Raw genomic sequence first — 20,111 nt, 5'->3', positions numbered from 1 at the left:
TTGAAAGCTTTCTAATATTTTGAAAAGCAATATCCTTTAATAAAACAAAACCTTCCTAACAAGTTTTACGGGGAAATACAGTTCAGATTAGCTCTGTTCTGAGACCTGGGACATAGGCCACCTTTTAAATATATGCTACTGTAGGCTGTATGGTTATATTTAGTCCGTAAACTTATAACTTTACACTTGGCCAGACTGCATTGTCATCAGCAAAATGTTTCTGTCCAGAAAGTATAGCCTCCGAAAGATCATTTATGTACCCAATAAAGAGGGAGTGATGGCCTAGTACTGACCTTTGTGGAAACCATTCCTTTTCTCTGAACCCTGAACTACTGCCTTTTGAAAAGATGTCTGTTTCCTGTTCTTGAATTGATTTCTTAATCAATTCTAATAGCTGTCTTCCTATATTGTACTTTCTGACTTGGTAAACCTATTTGTTGCATGGCAGAAGCTTTCTTGAAATCCAGATAAATTATATCTTCTTTTGTCTTCCCGTTACATATTTATTCACAAAGAACTCTAGCATATTTATCAGTTATGTTTTTACCTTCAGAAATTCATGCCTGCTGTTTATTACTACATTTTCCATTTTTAAATAGTGTGTTCTCTTTTTTACTATACATGTTCCCACACAGGAGGTCAGGCTAACAGCTAGTGTTTACATAGTAGTTTTCATGATTTTCCTTTGATCCAACTCACTGATATTTCCTTGCTCTTTAGTGAGCTATTAACAAATTATTGCCAAAGGCTTTTTCTCTGCACCCTTTGCTTCTTCCTTCAAAATGTTAATATGTAATTCATCTGGGTTTGGTGCTATATATACTTGATAGTGTATATCTAGTTTAAAGTATGATCGGACCCAAACCTTTGTCCCTCAATCCAAATGGAACCTGATTCTTTTCTGTGGTTCACAAAATTATCAGGTAACAGCAAATGGTTAATTCTCCTTCCGAGCAATGACCAACAATCACCACAGTGTGATGTTCCAGGCAACATCCCAGGGACAGAAAACAATTTTAAGAACTTGATCCATTTTAAGATCCCAGAATTTTGAGACATCTTAGAAAATGTATCAGTAATGCTGAACTTTCTTGTTCCCTCGAGATATAAACAAGCTCATCCCAAAGTGATGAGTTATCATTAGGAAGGCAGTCTGACTGAGATGCCACTCTATTTAGTATGTTCTGCTATTAGCCTCTCTGTTCTTTTTCTTTGGAGAGTTATAAGAATGATTATTTTTTCTCTCCACATGACATGAAGCAAACCACATCCTTGTGGAGTGGTTGGTTCCTCCCTACTGATTGGTATTTGCTATTAATGGCCCATTACCTGTAATGATCAGAATGGGCTGGAGATGTGTTTTCTTCCAAAGTTCTTGTCATTCAGGAGAGCTCACCATTCACATTCATAGCAATACTATCCTCAAAGTTTCCTCTAATGGAAATCTTTACCCAAATGGATAAAATCTCCACTTAAGTGATGTGGTCCCCTTCTTTCAGAACTGCCACCCTGTTTTCTAAGTTTGATGCCACCTTGAGATGCAGAGACAGAATAAAGGCTGGAAAGGAACTCATGGAATCTTACCTATGCCATCAGGTCGATGCATGATATCAGCATTCCAAGGAAGTTCATAAGGAGTTTTTGATACTTTGGATACTGAGAGAATTGTGAATGCAAATTTCCCTGGCTTTCTTCCAAGATAGATGCACTGAGAGAGAAGCTGTTCATCAGGACCTGAGAAATATTGTGATCTGTGCCAGCTGAAGATGGCTCTTCTCAGGTTCAAAACTTGGGCTGTTTGCAGATTCCCCAACTGCTGTCAGTTGATCATATTGCTGCAGTGACCAGGAAGCTATTTCTCACTTGTACAATACATTGGCTATTGATGATGACAGAGCTGGCACACTCACTCCCTCTATCTATTGCCTTTGTTTGTTTGGGAGTGATGGTGCCAGGAAATGGTGCAAAAGCCAGTGATTACAGCACAAGTAAAACAGGGATAACTGGTCGTCAGTAGGTACATCAGTGAAGAAAAATGGTAGATGGAACGGGTGAGGTTTATTCTGTAGCAAACAGATTCCTTGTCTGGCAGCACTTTGAAGAAGTTCCAGCACCATAACATGGAGTAAGGCATCTACAGGGGGATACATGAATGATTGGGGGAGGTGGGGACATAAGTCACTGCTGGTGTAAATTGGCACAGCCTCATGGATGTCAAATGAGTGTTGTTGGAAAATGACTGTACAGGACGCTTGCAGGTGCAATGAGGGTTCTTGAAGGTGGAAAAGACAAATTATTTTCTTTGATGAAATGTTGGAATATTAATGAGCTTGCATTGTTCAGTAATGAGCTGGACAGTACAAGACGCACTTTTCGGGGTGCAAGGCTGTGGCTAAGAATTTGTGGGTGTCACTTTGTATGTAGTGCATGAGCACTGTTTTTATTAGTGATGGACCCAAATGAAAGCTCCAGATCAGACTTCATGACTTGGGCCCATCTCTGCTTTTAATCTGAAAAGCTGATACAATAAGAAAAAATAAATACAAGTGGGTGAGAACAGAAAGAATTTGTTCCTTGGGGTTTTATTTATTCTATTGTTGCCCAAGTCAGTCAGATCAATTAGATAAATCGAGAATGAAGCCAAAAGGAAGGGAGAACTGCAACTGAGGTTATTAAATAGTCATTTGAAAAAACTACTCTCTTCAAGCTGTTATTTTATATTCCTAATTTCTTTTTGGTTTTCTTCCGTAAAAGAGACCAGAGAAACACAGCAGTACCAGTTACCACTAACAATGTCCCAGGTGAGAATCTTCCCCCTCAAAAGCCTTATTCATGCTTTACTTGATGGCAGGAAAATGATTTTCTTTTTTTTTTTTTTTTTTTTTTCTTTTCTGTTGTAATTTGTATTCACTTAGCATTCCCAAAAATGGAAATAGGCAACCAATTCTGTTACAATCAGTACCAGACACAAACCTGCTTTGAGACACTTTAAAAAACAATTTTGCTTGATTATGTAGGCTGTTCGTTTTCTGAAGGAAATGCCAGAGCTGAATGCAATATCAGAGTATCTTGAGAAAGTTTATACTTCTCATTCTGTTGAATACAATCCAGCTGGAACTTCGCTATACCTATCTGGATGAAAATATGGCAATTACAAGTACAGGCTGAAAATGTAATTTTTATTGAATTGAAAATTGGCTTTTCTAACTTTTATTAAAAAATAATCCACAATAACAACAGCCCATATGTAAACACTGTTTTACAAAGCTCAGTTAGACATGCTTATTGCCCTCAAGAGCTTACAGCTCAGCTCAACACAGAACTAGTGGGGTGTACTTTAAATAGAGTACAAGAATGAAATATTGAGAAAATAGGGGCTGGAATGGTTATGGGAAGGAGAAACTCACAGCATTTGTTAACCAGCAGAGACTAAAGAGAAACTGAATTTATGAGAGGTGTAGTGTGTTATTTTTAGAATAAGTAAAGGTCAGGGATACTTATTTACAAAGAAATGTACTTTGATCACTGAACATCAACTTCTGTTAAAGTTTCTAGGTCTAAGGGAAGACATTATACCACTGGCAGCCACCAGGCTGCAAAAGTGGACTTCCATCTTAGCTGCATTTCAGTGCATCCAATACAAAGCTTCACTGCAACATACTACTACTGATGCTCTCCTGATTGCTTCTGAAAGCAGAGATACAGCCAGATGTAGAATCATTGTACGCATTCTCTTTGTAAAAGGGTCTTCCCATAACTGCAAAAGAGAACCATAGAAATAAATGAAGATTTTGTTCATTTAAAAGTAACACAATACATTTTCTATTGGCCAAATCACATAAGGGATGAGAATTTCACATTTATTCATATAGAAAAAGAGGAACTTGTCATTAGAGGATAGTGGTTTATAATGATGTGTAAGAATTTTAATACTATAAATCTTATGCTAGGATGCCAATAGGCACCTTTGATCAAAATAGAATCACAGATCTCCCAAAAGACTAAGGATCTGATTTTCCAACAATGCTGAATTGATTTCACTGGGAGCTGGATTACTCATCACCACAGATAATCAGGCCATTACATTTATAAGTTAAAAATTATGGGAGAGAAATGTGGGCATGGAACTGTACAAACTGTGGTGACTGTCCAGTTAGCGCACTTTTAAGATCTGAAACATTCTGGATACAAAACCTTTTGGGGAAATTAAAGCGTTGTTTAATTGCAGCAGGAATTGAAGGCTGAAACTAGGAATGATGTGCACTGGATGTGGCTCATAAACAAGGAATTTCTCATTATGGCAGCTTAATTTATTTTCATTGTTTGTTATTCTATTTCTTTTTGTTAGTTTAAGGCTTGAGTGGCTATTGGATTCTGGAGACATTACAAAGAAAAGTTTGCTCAGAAGAAAAAGTGTTGATTGCTGCTGCTGTTACAAAATCTTTCAAAATTCCACCTATTGCTTCTCTTGTGGGGTTACCTCAGAGTTCCCGGAATTCTAAATATTTAAATAGCGTCTTAAAAGGATTTGTTATTTGATTACAATGTGGCATAATCATTGTAAATAATTCCTGATGGAATGCATAGAAAAATGTTACAGGTAAATTGTAACTACTCATGGTTTAGTCTGAATAGTTATTTTTAGTACTGAGAAATGACCTCGTGTTTATCCCACCTGTCCCTCCTCTAGAAGACATAAATACACTCTCACAAAACAGCCAAACATTTCTTAAATTTCAAACTATTAGTCTTTGCTAATTCCTTTTAATCAAAGTTTAAAAAAAAATAGTTCAAGCTGACAAACTGTAGAGGCAGCAGTCATAGCTCCATAAACTAAACTAAGTTTTGCACTTTCATTAATTAACATTTGGCCATTTAAAAAATTTAGCACTAGGTGTCAGACCTTTGATTTACTTATTTTTTCTCCTGACTGATTTTAATGGCAGAACAACACAAACATTTCAAACTTTCCATATAGTTAAAACTCATCGAAATCTTGTGCAGATGAAGATTTTTTTAAAAAGAATTAATGGTCATTTTCTGCCACTATTCTTCATAAGTAAAAGTTTCTCCTTTAGCAGAGGCTGAAGAATAGTGTTCTACTTCATAGAATTCTGTGAAGAACTGCTCTCCTTCAAAATAAGTGCCATCTCACACTGTTTTCAGTGTGGCTGTCCTCAGCAATGACATCTAGTGCTTCTTTTTACCAGTGCTCCTCCCTACCTGATGACAGCTTAGGGGCTGCTAGCTTCCCTGACTGTAGCTTGGCTTCTCTCTGGGAACAATGGGAGGTGGTGGCATTTTGAAAAGAGGCTATTTTTCTTCAGTTTTTCTGAAGGAGAAGATTTAATTCTTCAGCTTCTGCATATCATGAAAAATAACAGCAAAAATTACTGTTAATCCTAAATATTGATTTTCACAAACTACCTGTTGTACCGGATCTACTCAACAGGAAAAGCTGAAGGGAGGGGAAAACTACTTGTACAGAATAGGAAGTCAGTGCTATCTATCATCCTTTTCCTGTGTAGTGTGTGTTTTAGGATGGCTTACAAACATTATTTCTAACTGTGTAAACGAATCCTCTGGGGTAAAAATGGCAGATCTCTAAACTTGAAGATAAAATACAACTGGAAAATAGAGTGCCACTTAAAAAAAAAACAAAAAACAATGCTTGAAAACTGTTATTTTTCATAAGAATCAGTGGTTTTTACAGAAATGTTTGCCTGTAAATAAAGACAGGCCTTTATAACCATGTGGGTCAAAGTGCTCTGATGAGAATTTTGGGTAGTCAGGAAGGAGCCAAATTTCCAATATGAATTTATATCTTGCACAGCAAGAAAAAGCTAAGCTTTCTCAGACAATGACTTACTGGCTGCCTGCCATCCCACGAGGAAGGTTTCTTGCTAGTACGTCATGCCTTGCGCTGAGACATCATTCCATGAGTTATTGCTTATTTTATCTGAGCCTGTTCTCTCATCCCTGCATATAACAAATACAAACTTTAATAAGAACAACACAGCAATCTTAGGCTGCATTTGGTGGTGATTTACTATTTTGGTTTGTAATATCATCATGACCTCCCTGCAAACAGTCCTCGTTGAGCTCTGCTGGCTACATGGGTAATATTCAGATTGAGGCCAAGTGACCTTTACTTTCCTCTGCTCAACTCACTGTGTGGAAAGCAAAAAGCATCTTTTTTTCTTTTCCTGACGGCAGGTGACATAGGGCCAGGTGGAAAATCTTTTTTTTTTTTTTGGTCTCAGGAAACAAAAAAGAGAAGACTGTCATTTGTTTCACACAGGTGCTTGCCCTGCTCTAAGAGCCAATGTGATCATCTGCCCCAAAACAACTTACACTTCATGAAGCAATGGAGAGGAAGACTAAGGCAGTGAAAATCTTCTGATAATGAATTGCTGTGTAGATGAACTGATAGCAATGGACTCTTGGCCATTTTTCACTGTAGCCAGACAAGGACTCTGTAAAGTGCTAGAGTACACTTTACACAACAACATTAGGTTGCTTCAGTACACTGGCATTTGAATACAAGAGCTCTTGGAAAGCATGACTAGCCAGAATGTTCCTGCCACAGGCACACAAGTACATTTCTCCACTAATAGGTGGTTTAATATAACTCATTAGCAATAGCTTTTCTCCCCACTGGATGCCCCCCTTATTTTGTCTAATGGATCTTTTTCCCTCAGCATCTTCTTTACCCACAGTTTTATGGTCCTCTGACAGGGTCTGTCCTTATTGAGGGCAATCTACCTGGGTCAAAAAAATTGAGGGGAGTTTAAATCTTTGTTTATTCCCTTTGTAAGTAACTCCCTGCTCACCTCATATTCCTTATGTCACACATTATGATTAAATTAATCTGGAAAAAGCTGCTACTGAAGTATTCATATTAATTCATCCTTTGACTCACAAATGGTTGCTGAAATGCTTTGCTTTTGCCTTGTTCTAACAGGTAGCTGGGTGAACTTTTTCATTTGTTAAATCTATGTCCTGGACTACCACTAAATTCTCATTCTTTGGTCCCATTCTTCTTTCCGTCACATGAATTTTACATTGGGGTCACACCAATTACCTCAGTGGAATTACTGCTGCTTTAAACTAGTGTGAGAGGAGAATCAAACCCCTGGTAGCCACACATATCTTTCAGCAACTGGTAGAAAGCATTAAGCCATTGCCAGATCATTAAATTAACTTAAAACCTAATGCCATTTTGTTTAAAAATGAATGAGCTGTTGCATCCCCCAACAGTATCAATAGATTGTCTGATTGCTACTCTTTTTTAGGGGCAGCATCATTAATTGTTCTTTATTTGGAGGGATTCTAGATGAAAAATATGCAATATCTATACAAGTTAAAAATATATATGAGCCTATGCACCTGTCAATGACTTCCTCTCTTAAAGATTAAATATTTTCCCACCCACCTGGTCCAACAGTCATGAAGGTGAATTAGCTGTTCTGCACTTGAGTCCCAGCAACTGGATCATTGATTAGGTAGTGAAAGACCAACACAAGTAACATTCTTGCTCCCTGGAGCCTGTATTGAGCAGTCACTAGGTATTCTTGAGAAGAAAGAAAAACCTTACCAATGTAGAGCCACTTTAATGCACAACTGGCAAGAAAGCAGGAACATCATTGCAATTGCTAGGTTGCTCTATTTATATGTAATGCTATGGACACCTAGAGAACAATCAAATAAAGAAAAAGTAAAAATCCCCTCCCTCTGTCTTTGGTCCTGGCCATGCTGTTGTTATTACGCTCAGAAATGCATAACTATTATTATTATGGAAGAATCTAACAGCTTCAATCATGTACAAACACTACCAAAAACAGTCCTTGCCCTAAAGAGTTTAAACTTTAAAGTCTAGCCTTTTTCTGTGCTGAACCACCATTCTTATATAACTAAAGTGACCAATTATAAGTTACTCAGTATCAAAAAAGGCAACCAAAAAAACCCAGACAACAGCACCATTTTGTTAGCAACCAACAGGCTAACATTCCTTATTTCATTTGAAAATTATGAAAAAAAAAAAAAAACACCACAAGTATCATATGTTATCTATGGGAAAAAAACCCGTTTGTCATGAAAGGCCTAATCTTGTCAGAAAATGTTTTTGTTGAATAAATTTTACCCACCTCTCATGAAAATGTTGGCTAAAATCTTTCACTTTTGATTCATAGTGTTTAAAGCCAGAAGGGATCATTAGATAATCTAGTCATATCCAGGTATGCAGCACTATGATCTAGTCTTGTTTAGGACCTGATCAAATCCTGTCTTTCCGTTGACTTCAGTGGGCTTTGGATGGGAGCCTTAGGGTATTAGAATCACCAAACACCAGTCCTTGATACAGACTCAGGGAAGGTGACAAGGTTAAAAACTTGGGACCTGAGCTTCCACTGCTCAGTCATTGACTTCAATGAGAGTGTGACACATGAAGCTTCATCTGTCAACAATTTGTTTTCACTATCGAGTAGAAATAATTTTAAAATGGAATTGTAGGATGATATGGGGCTTTAAATGTAGGACAAAGGGAGATAGAGAATAGGAAAATTGCTTTAGCCAACAGTTGGAGCTGAGTTCTTATTAACATTCCAAATGAAGATCAGATAGGAAGGTGAGGCACTTGGGTAGGCGGGTTTGTGGGAGAAGAATGCTAATTTTACCAGTGTCCTGACCATCGAATACACGTAAACAGAAAGAACACTGTAGATGTTGTGGGTGCTACTGCCTGAGCTCAAACCACTTTCTATAAAACAGAGAATACATCTGGAAACACAATAAAAAGTTGTTTTAGAATAGGACAGAGTGGAACAAACATCTCCAAACAAAACACCTAAGGAAACAATTTGGCAGCAAGTGAAAATGACTAGGGTGTTTTGCTAGGCCTGCCTGTCTGGTATGTTGCATATTTAATCCTAGGATCATGGACTCTGAGGGACTTGGATCCCAGGCAGCTCCTTGAATGGAGAGATGACACCTGAAACTTGATATCAAACTAAGAGTGAAAGATATTGGGTGCCTAGATTTTTGGAGCTCAAACTTGAGACACATTAAAAGGGCCTGATTTTCAGAAGGGGGGCACTTAGTACATTCTGAAAATCAGGCCACTTTCTGATGTCACAAGTTAGACTCCAAAAAATTGATGCATCCAAAATCACTACTCATTTTTTGAAAATGTAGGATATCTTTGATTGAGGAAGTTCATGGCAAATGAAAATCTGGAAACAGAAATAGTTCAAGGGAAGAAAAATACTGATTACATCAAAAACAAGAATGTGCTTATTTGAAAGCTAACTGAAGTCTCTTAATTACTAATTTAAATTGCCATCTCACTAAACCAAATGAATGAATACAAATAGGATTTAATACTGAAGACAGATTTTGTCTGTCAAAACCAAACAGAATGTGGGGAAATATTTGAAAATCTTTCATGATTAAATGTTAATGCTGAAAATGTGTTTTATTATGCTATACAATTTGTTATGGCAGTTGTTTCAACATACCTGACATCTCTTTTGTAGCTATCCTAAGAATCCTCTGCTATACTTGAAATATTTTGTAAGGGCAATGACCACAAAAAGTCAAGGTGCTGGAACTAAGGGTGCTGGGGGTGCAGCACCCCCTGACGAGCAGTGGTTTCCATTATATACCTGGCCAGCACAGTAGCTGCATGATCTCTAGATTATTCTTGAGCATGATATTTTTGAAGATCTTTCTAATCCATCATGAAATACATTTTCAGATTATGTTTTGTAACTTGATTTTTCACCACTAACATAAATGAGCTGATGCTAAACTACAGGGGTTAAGATGAACATTTAAAAGTTTGTCAAGGGGGAAAGTAGTATTAGAGAGAAAGTATGTACATTAATTAACCAATGAAGGAGGGGAATAAATTAATGATGGCTCAAAAGTAGCTGAGATACCAAACTTAAAAAACCTCTTTAAAAACTCACCATCTAGTGTATAATTAAATGATGGATCTTAGCAGCACGGATCTATAATGAACAAATTTTGGCAGCCAAATCTTGCAAACGGTTCAGACTGGCTTGGATTTATGTGCATTGAAGGTTTTATATAAATAATTATGATAAATAAATAGGATTAAGTTGGAAGGAGGTTTCTAGTGTGTAGCTGTAAGGATTTGAGGGGGTAAATATCACTGCAATGAAATTCACTGAGGTACGCAAGTTTATGAGACTCTGCCCCCCTCAGAAATATTAAAGAGTAAGTACAAGAGGAGCTAAGATTACTTTCAGCTTGGAAGAGAAGAACATACAGCATAGCAAACACACAGTACTTAAGAGTAGCAGTAGCTTGTATCTGCACATACAAAGGACCAGCAACTCCTCAGAAGGTATTCTGGGAAAAGGTCCTAGAAAAGTGCAACCCTGGGGAGATCTGGTAAGATCAAGGCATTCACAGCATTTGTGTGTAACAGCCTATGTGGACCTACCTGACCCAACCAAAGCCCATTGTAGGCAAAGGAAAGATTCTCACAGACAAGTGGGATTAAATTGCAGAATAAATGGCCATACTGGGGCACTGCCATTCACTAAAAAATTAGAGTGTTGAGAAAAAATGGGAAAGATTTAAGTGTAAATTAAACAATATTTGTGGTGTGATAGCACTTACTTATTTCTTCACAGAAGGGAAAGATTCCAGATGGTCATCCTTCAGTGCTGCTCTTGCAGCCTGAAACTTCCAAAGCAGGGCTGGCTGTGAGGATAGTCATCCCCTGAATGTGCCCCCTCCCCCACCTGAGCAGCCCTGGGTCTACTGATGTCACAAGGAGCTTGCTCCTGCTTGTTTAACATGTCAGCATGTGAAGGTGACGGGCAAATCATGGTGAAATCTTCAGACTAAGCACAGAGCCTGCTGAGAGCTTGCCTTGCTTCCACCAGCTGAACGTGTTTGTTTCAAGATTGAAAAAGTGCTGCAGAGGCTCCCAGTCCTGCTATTGGCTCTGCCACACCTCTGCATTCTTATTGGCTTAGCAAAGACTAGGCCAGTGAGGGGGGGGGAGGAAGAGGAGCAAACAACTTCATTGTTTCTGGCCAGAAGGGGAAGGGGGGGGGGGAGAGGGAGAAAGAAGAGCAGAGCAAGCAATGTCGCTCCCAGATGTAGTTACGAAAATCAGGGTAGGGAAAAGCTCCACCCTGCTCTACCTAAATGGTGCCCCTGGGCTCCAGTCCAAGCCCAGACAGCTACAATGCAATTTTATAACCTGTGAGCTCGAGTCAGCTGACATGAGTCAGCTGCAGGTGCTTTATTGCAGTGTAAACATACCTGGAGGCTCTGTAGCTTGCAGGACTGGGCCTCTGCAATATGTGGTGTGGGTGCCCAATGGGGATTAAGTGCAGGAATCTTTTCCATGCTCTTCACAATGCAAGATTAGGACTAAACTGTGTATTGATATTCAAAAAGCAGCTATCACTGAGAGGTATCTAAGTGGCAATGTAAGCAGTGCAAGCTATACCACTTCTTCCTATTATTAGTTAGACTGAAAATAAAACAGCCTTTCTTCAGACATTTTGAAAATTTTGTTTCCAGTCCAAGCGAAGAGGAGTGCAAATGAAACAAGGAATACAACGACGAGTGAAAGTGAAAAATCATTTAAAAAGAATAAAAAGTTAACTGAAGTTTTTGAGCACTGTAATAGTTTTTCTTCAAGTTACTTTTGAGTTTTGAGTTGAAGTTTGCGCCATTCTTGAATGTATCTGAATCAGTTTCCTCATCCCTAATTGAGAAGTAGATAGTAGAATAGATAGATAGATAGATAATTGAGAAGTAGATAGTAGAAAAATAATTTGTTTTACTCAGTAATTATCCTCTTACATAAATGTTGTTTAAGTAAAAACTCTGTAATGAAATACGAGAGAAAGAACAGGTACCACAAAACAAGAACGATGGTATCATTGTGGCATTGCCAAAAATAGGTGATCTTACTCAGTACATGAACCGGATAGGTATTGTACTGCCCTCAATCCCAGGCAAAGTATTGCTTGAGCTAGGGGGGAGTGACTGGAGTATGCGCTATCATCAATCCTCTTTGCACTAGCAATAGACTGGGTGATAAAGTGGGCAACAAAAGGCATAATGGATGGTGTAGGTGGGCTAGTGGAGATGAGTTACATGACCTTGACTTTGCCAGTGACATGGGTTTACTAAGGATAATGTGGAACAGAATGATTACTCTTATATCAGAGTTAGAACAGGAAGCAGCAAAAATTGGATTGAAAGTAAATACAGAGAAAACCAAGATTATGAAGATAGGAGACTGGACAGCAGATGCAAACATGTACATGGATGGAAAAGAAATTACACAGGTAATTACTTCTACTATCTAGGGAATGTGATCACATTTGAAAGTGACTGCAATAAAGCAATTCACATGAGATTAGGAAAAGCAAACACCACTTTTAGAAGGATGAACAACTTCTGGTCAAACTGTGGTCTCAACACCAAACTAAAGTCCAGGTTACACCATGCAATTGTACTGAGCAGGCTACTGTATGGAGCAGAGACTTGGCTGATGACAGTGGGTAACAAAAAGTGATTGGAGGCTGCCCAGCACAGATAGCTGAGGAAATTACTATGCATTTCATGGAAAGACAAAGTAGCAAATGCAAGAATAAGGGAGCTGGCAGAGCAGGGCGTATTAGAAAACATCAAAGAAAGAAGGCTCAGGTGGTTGGGATGTGGAAGCTGCATTAGATTAGCAGGAGTCTACATAGAGGACAATCCTCCTAGGTGAAGGACTGTTGCTGGGGAAATTGCTTTTCAGTTCACTACAGGTCTAGAGGAAGGAAACTGAATTAATTCTTTAAATCCATGCAGTGTATGTGCTCTAGTTTGTATTTTGAATTGTTTTGAGCACAGTGAACAGCCTAGGGGTGCGATTCTGTGCTGCACTTCTAAGAAATTCTAGAACATAGAAGTTGCAGCTCATGGGGAATGAGGAGCTTTAAGCCACTTTCGTTGCCTCCCGGTCCTGGGCCGCTCTGGTTGTTGGAGAGACCCCATGGGCGCATCTAACTTACTGCAGCATCCTCGCACTGTCCATTGGGCTGCAGTGCTGCCTGGAATCTCATCAGTTCTGCATAATATGACCCTGATGCTGCATGCCCCCTATTCCGAGGCTTACAATGGGGTCATTGGAATGCAGTCCTACAGCTGTGTTCTGTAGTGCCTGTGTGAGGGGAACCTTCCCAGGTCACAACTGGGGATTTTAGGGCTAATTTATGACTTTACGGCCCGGAAGTCTGACCTCTTGCACATCGCAGGCCACAGAACCTGACCCACCCACTCCTGTAATAGGCCTACAACCTCTGGCTGAGTGACTGAAGTCCTCATATCTTGATTTAAAGACTTCAAGGTTACAGAGACTCCACCATTTACTCTAGTTCAAACCAGTAAGTGACCCGTGCACCACGCTGCAGAGGAAAAACTCCCAGAGTCTCTGCCACTCTGATATGGGGGAAAACTCCTTCCTGACCCCAAATATGGTGATCAATTAGATCCCTCACCTTGAGCATGTGGGCAAGATCCACCAGCCAGACACCTGGGAAAGAATTCATGGTAATTACTCCCCATCTAGTGTCCCATCTCCGGCCATTGGAGATATGTACTAATAGCAGTCGCAGATGGTCCATATACCATTGTAGGAAACCTCATTCAACCTAATGTAAAGGGGCTGAAGTGTGGATGAGTATCTCACACTAATATCTTAATTGTTGGGGTTGCCAGTCATCCCTATGGAACAAGTGATTTTTGTTTTCTTATCACAGGCCCTTGCAATGTAGTCACCAAAATATCACATCGCTGAGAGGAAAGGAAAGCAAATATCTGATACCAAAGGAACAGGAGTTTGGAATTTGCTTCATCCATGAAGGTTTTGAAAGTTTTGTCTGAAAGAACAAAATACGACCTCATCATTTTACATCAAAGCACATTCTGCAACCTTGCAAAGTTGTCCTGAAAATCTACCAACCCAGGCACAAAATCTGCAAACGCATGTCTACAAAGCTAAAGTATGATTATAGGGTAAAATGATATTTTACTTGGCATGGAGGCTTCTATAATACTAGTATATTGTCATTATATTTAACTCCAAGCTGGGGTAAGGATTTTCCATTATTTTTTCAGGCTAGGAAACATGGCACATACTTTTTTTTTTATCGTACAGGATTTTGGAAAGGAATTTCCAAGCATGAGGTGGTGAAAAGTCATCAAGTAAGATCTGAGGAACCTATTAAATATTACTTGCTTTCTCCCTTCTTTTCCTCACCATACTACTCTTTTTTCTGCAAGGCCTTCTTTCACAATAATCATAATCATAATAAAAAAATCAATAATGTGAATCACTTCCTACAAAGATCAAGGAGAAAGTCACCTTATAAAACACTAGCTGCTGGCAGGGAACTAAGGTCATCTAATTTTTTTTCACTGAAATGAGAAAGCTGTAACACACACATCAAATATAATGCAATACACACTTATTTGTTTTATACAGTGTCCTTCATACATGGTATCTCAAAATGTTCTACAGAGAGAGTCAGATTTAAGCTGGTGAGAAAAGAATGTTTTTAAGGCCAGATTTAAGAGAGAAGGAACTTATTTTCTCAGAGTGGAGGAGAGCCTTCTACAGAGATAGGGTACCACAAGGGAAAAGTGATCCCTGATTGTGCAACATATTCTTAGACAATTTATTCAGCCAGAGCATTGAGTAGTTCTAAAAGAGGGCAAATAAAAAGGAATCCTCCATGCCATGTCTCAGATCAAATGCTGCAGCTCTGAGGTGACAGAAGCCATTGGAACCCTAACATGTTCCTTGTGTGGTGGGAAAGAATGGGGATTGCAGGACATATGCCATGTAGGGGCTGAGACCCCACACCTCTCCACACACACCGTGGTCTGTTATTTATCTGGACAAAACAAGCTATCTTGATGGGCAAAAGTTTCAAAAGATCTCCAATAATGTCATTCTTTTAGTTAGGTGAACCTTCTCTAGGTTCCATTTCGTGAAGATTCTTAAAAGAGGAAAAGTCTTTTGACCTCTACCCCACCTACTGTGCTGCTGTATTATACAGATGTTTTATGAAATACAGGTTATAATTAATTTGGAACCCAAAAGGGGTAGTTTAAATTGTCCTGTGCAATGCATATTTCTTTGCATTTGTCTGCATTGAATAACACACTTTTTCCTTCCCTTTCATCTGCACACCAGATATGTATGCAAAAATTACCACTGAGGTATATCATGTGGACCTGTGATGAGAGTCTTGGGAGGAATCAGTTAATGAACTTCCTTGACCCGTCAATGCAGCTTTATCATTTGTATCAGGTAAAAATTAAAAATACTCTTCCTTTTACTGTCTCAGAACATGTCATATGAGAGAACATATGCCAACAGAGATTGTTTCGGCAAAATATAAGTGCAGGTTGTAGCCTTTTGTGACAGATTAGGGAAGTGGGAGACATAGCCCAGACAAAAAGCTACCTAGACACATTCCTTCACCAGAGGTATCCAGGATGCCATCACCAGAGGTATCCAGGATGCCATCAGATTCTGCAACCTCTACTGCAAAATGCTGTAATGCCTAGTGGTTCAGCATTTTGGATAATTTTATTTATATAGAACCCACCCCTTGCCTAAGTGATCCATAAAATAATACAGAGCACTATAATACAAATGTAATAACATCTACCCTCTTAACAGGTGAACAAATGAAGGGCCATTATTTTTAAAAAGGGGAAGAAAGGGACTGAAAAGGTATGTAATAAACATACGGTCAAGTTAAAATTGTGTTATTTAAAAGTAGGAAAGAAAAAATGAGACGATTTCAGGGTCAATTAATTCTGACATTAGGATTTACCAGTTCAGTAGTATGATTACATGCTGACTTCAGACATAATTCTGGAAATGGGAGACTAAACATTGTTATCTAGCAGTAGGCAAAAGAACCAATAGGTCTTGCAAACACCATCAAGGGCCTTAAACATTAAGTACTACCAATTTAAAGTTCTGTATGTAAAGATATAATTTCAAAGGCTGCTATCTGGTGGCTTTCTGGGGCCAGAAGCAAGTGATGGGCATACTATGGGGAAATTGAGATTCTCCCATTTACAATGGCCTAATGCTCCCTACCTAGCCTTGTAGGGCTGCAAGACATCAGAACTTAAATCTTTCACTGGAACATATCTAAATGTTACCTACAGGCAGGGTAATCCGGGGGCAGAAATGCTACATTTTGGGAAAGAAAACTTTTGAAGCAAGTTGATTTAAACAAAATGGTGGGTGTTTGAAGTTGCTCAGAGTTCGGAACATTAGAAGTACAATATAATTCCAGTTATTCAAATTCCATCTATCCAAAAATCCTAGTTATCCAAATCCACAGTTTTTACTCATATGAAACTGCAGCCACAAAATAGCACTTCTGTTTACTTGATTATCCAAAACTTTCAGATGTCCCCCAGGTCATTCAAGTAAACAGGAATGTACTGTAGTTCTGATAGTGATGAATTAGTGGGCCAAGTGTTAGTGAGAGGGTCAAAGATGCAAAAGAAGTGCAACGTATTATGTAGTTCTGAAACTTACCACATGTTTCTGCCATTTACCACATGGATCTCACCTCCACAATATATAGATTAGATTAAAATCTTATAGTTTCCTACCCTTGTGTTTAAATTTATTGGAGTATTGGCAGTGCTCCCCTGTAAAGCTATAGGAAATAGTGCAAACGACATAGTAAATATACCAAGGCAATGGATACGTTCAGTTTTTAAAGCCCCCACTATATTTGGCAAAGGTGTAGATCTGCAAGTCGTGCCCAGACCTAGATCTGCTCAGTGATCAGTGAAAAGAGAAAGAGCAGAATCTGCTATAAATTTCACTGCCTCATTCCCATGCAGAGGTTCACCATAATTTCATACATTAGCCCACCAAAAGGTGCAGCACGTGTTCTCCCTGCCCTGATTTTGGTATGACAGTTGGTGCTTAAGAGGTGGCAGGACTCTGAGCCTTGACCTTTGGGAAGTCTAGCATTGCTGGTGGCCCCTGAGGCAGGTGTGCAAGGGAAATAGGGCTACTTGCACCCTCTCATCGTCTTTGTGTAAACTACAGCCAAAATCTGCTGTATAGTCTGACAAAAGCCAGCGTGGATTCACCAAAAGCCCAGCAGCCTGAATCTGGTTTTACCTTTAAAACCCCATGCCAGAGAGCTGGATTTTTAACAGGATAATCCATACCATTTAAAACAATAGGGGGGTGAGGGGTTGCACTGCAATACTCTGTTTCCTTATCAGTTATGCATAGCTGCTTGCACAGAAACGCCAACAAAAGCTTTGTGATTAGGTTCATTTTCTATATTACAGAGCTTCTATTTAATCAGTTCTCAGGAGTCCTCTATTGGAACGCCATATCAAATTAAAGTAAATCTTATGTGTAAATTAATTGCTGTTAAACAGAAGGTAAAGCAGAAGCCCAAACAAAACACTGACATGGCATGTTCTCCTGTATAGTAGATATACTATTTAAAATGAGTATTTCAATAAAGAATAAAATATACAAAACAGCTGGGCTGGGAGTTGAAAAAAATGCTCTGTGCTGCTTGTTACTTACATAGGGCCCAATAGTTCCTACAGATCTGTGTTCAGAGGGCCCTCTCTGTAACGATCTTAAGGGTTCATTAAAGAATAAGCTATTGAATGAGTAAGGAATAGAACTTTAATAACACAGATGGGAGTGATTCCCAAGTGTGCAGCTGGGAGCAGCCATGTTAGATCTGATGTAGGGCACATCTCCCAATTCACACAACACTGTCCCAAGCTAGGGAGCATTTCTCAATCACAATTTTCTACAAGCATATCTCTACATCTTCCCTCCTAAGGCAAACAAGTTAACAAGTTAACCCATAAAAACACTTTCCAATGACGCATGCACTAACATCTAATAACACATGCATTATACAATTCCATGAACTCAGGGTGTCAACTACCTAGAGAGGAGAGATTACTAGCACGTCACTTTCAAGTGAGTCTTTATCATCCACTTTCCTCACATATTCTAGCAAGTCTCTATGAGTCTTTCTGGATGTTTGATCACCCGATTGTATCTTCTCACTACCAGCCCTTCATTCGAGTCTGAGTTCTCTCATTCCATGACAGTTTCTTCCTCAAGTGTTGATGATACTGGATCAGTCCGAGGAGATATGCTGGAATCTACCTCCATTTTCACGCTGTTGGAACTTTTTGGGATAACTTGTAGATCCTGTCGATTACATTGAAATGTGTCCCCTGGGCCTGTCTGGACCCCATAAGACCATGGATGCAGCTGTGCTTTCTTTTGGCCTAAGTATTAGAGCTGTGATTCCTCTGGCCCACTCTATCACCTGGGTTAAGAGACGGGAGATCACTGGCCCGTCTGTCAAAATACTATTTCTGCTTCCACTTCTGATCTTCTTTCATCTTCTGAACGGTGGCATTGTTCTGAGATTGCAGCAAGTTATCAGTAATAGGTAAATAAGGTCTGATCCTTCTTTCCACTAACAGCTGAGCTGGACAAAAGCCGTTCTCCAGAGGTGTACTCCTATAGACCAGCAATGCTTTATACATATCACGTCTGCAGTCAAAATTCTTTTTCATCAGGTTCTTTACCATCTGTATAGACTTTTCCACCAGTCCATTTGATTGGGGGTAATTTGGACTGGAGGTTTTGTGATGAAAATCCCAATCTGAGGCAAATTGCCTAAACTCTGCGCTGGAAAATTGTGACCCATTATCGCTGAAGACCTCATCTGGAATTCCATGTCTGGAAAAAATTCCTTTCATGCTAGCGATCACTGACTTACTATTAGTACTGTGCAGTGTGTAAATTTCTAGACACAGAGAGTAATAATCAGTGACTATTAAGAAATCCTTTGAAAGCCAGGTAAATAAATCAGAGCCTACCTTTTCCTATGGACTTTGTGGAACAGGATGGGGTCTCAGTGGCTCTGTCTGTTGGCATGGCTTGTACTTCAAGCATGAAAAGCAGTTTCTTACCACATTAGTGATGTTGTGATTGATCTGCGGCCAATATAGCACCTCTCGTGCTCATTCTTTGCACTTCTCAATTCCTAAAAGACCCTCATGGATCTTCTGTAGCATTTCTTTTCGGAGACTCAGTGGAATTATGACCTTGAAAATCACTCCATATATCATGGTCCGTTCGTGTCTGCAGTTCCAATAGTCTCTTATACTTAGACAGCAACTGCTTATGACTTCAGGCTACCCTTTAATTATCACTTCTTTAAGGATTCCCAATGATTCATCTTTCTCGGTCTCCTCTCATTTGTTGCAGTGTCCTGTTAGCTATGGGAATCAACCTCACAATCATATATATGTAGGCTCGCATCTCTGTCTGTACTGTCTTCCTGGGTGCTGTGGGCATTGCGGCTCTGGAAAGTGCATCTGCTGTGAACATAAATTTACCAGACGTTTAGGTCACCAGCAAATTATACTTTTGCAACTTTGTCATCGTTCTTTGACTCCATAAGGTACAGTCATTTAGTGGTTTGCTAAATAATGCAATCAAGGGCTTGTGGTCCGTTTCAACTTCCACTGTTTGTCCATAAATATACTGATTTAATCTCTCACAGGCAAACAAGATTCCTAAAAGCTGTTTCAATCTGTGCATATCTAGTTTCTTCATCAGTCAGTGATTTGTATGCATATACTACTTGTTGCCAGCAATGAGGATTTATGCTTCTGTAAAATCACACCACCCAACACAGACTGTGATGCATCTGCTGAAATCTTAAGAGGCCTTCCTGGTGCATAGAACTTCAATACTTCAACACAGACAGGAGTGATTCCCAGGTGTGCAGCTGGGAGCAGCCATGTTAGATCTGACATAGGACACAGCTCCCAATTCACACAACACAACACTGCCCCATGCTAGGGAACATCTCTAAATCACAATCTTCTACAAGCATGCACTCTCTGTATGTGAAACTTGCCCTTCCTGTAAGGAAAGTGATGGGAAAAGGGGTGAACATGCTACTTTTTAATGAAGCCTCCACCTGTGGTTGGATATTTATCTTTAAGGGGGTTCCTGT

At 39.3% G+C, this 20,111-nt stretch overlaps 1 long non-coding RNA gene across 1 annotated transcript in view; it reads right to left on the bottom strand.

Moving 5' to 3' along the window:
* Positions 1-3,730: 3,730 nt before the first annotated feature.
* Positions 3,731-20,111, bottom strand: part of LOC137156801 (uncharacterized) — a 136,013-nt gene continuing 119,632 nt past the window's right edge. The window contains exons 3-4 of the long non-coding RNA XR_010920899.1: positions 5,870-5,979; positions 3,731-3,757 (exon numbers count right to left, since the gene is read on the bottom strand). This is a non-coding gene — a long non-coding RNA (uncharacterized lncRNA). The remainder of the gene's footprint in view (positions 3,758-5,869; positions 5,980-20,111) is intronic.

This window comes from Emydura macquarii, unplaced genomic scaffold (assembly GCF_026122565.2).
Source record: "Emydura macquarii macquarii isolate MOO-44397 ecotype Brisbane River unplaced genomic scaffold, CSIRO-AGI_Emac_v2 contig_1477, whole genome shotgun sequence".
In the NCBI taxonomy this organism is placed as follows: Eukaryota; Metazoa; Chordata; order Testudines; family Chelidae; genus Emydura; species Emydura macquarii.
Note: the sequence above shows the minus strand (reverse complement) of the source record. Positions and strands in the feature narration are given on the sequence as shown.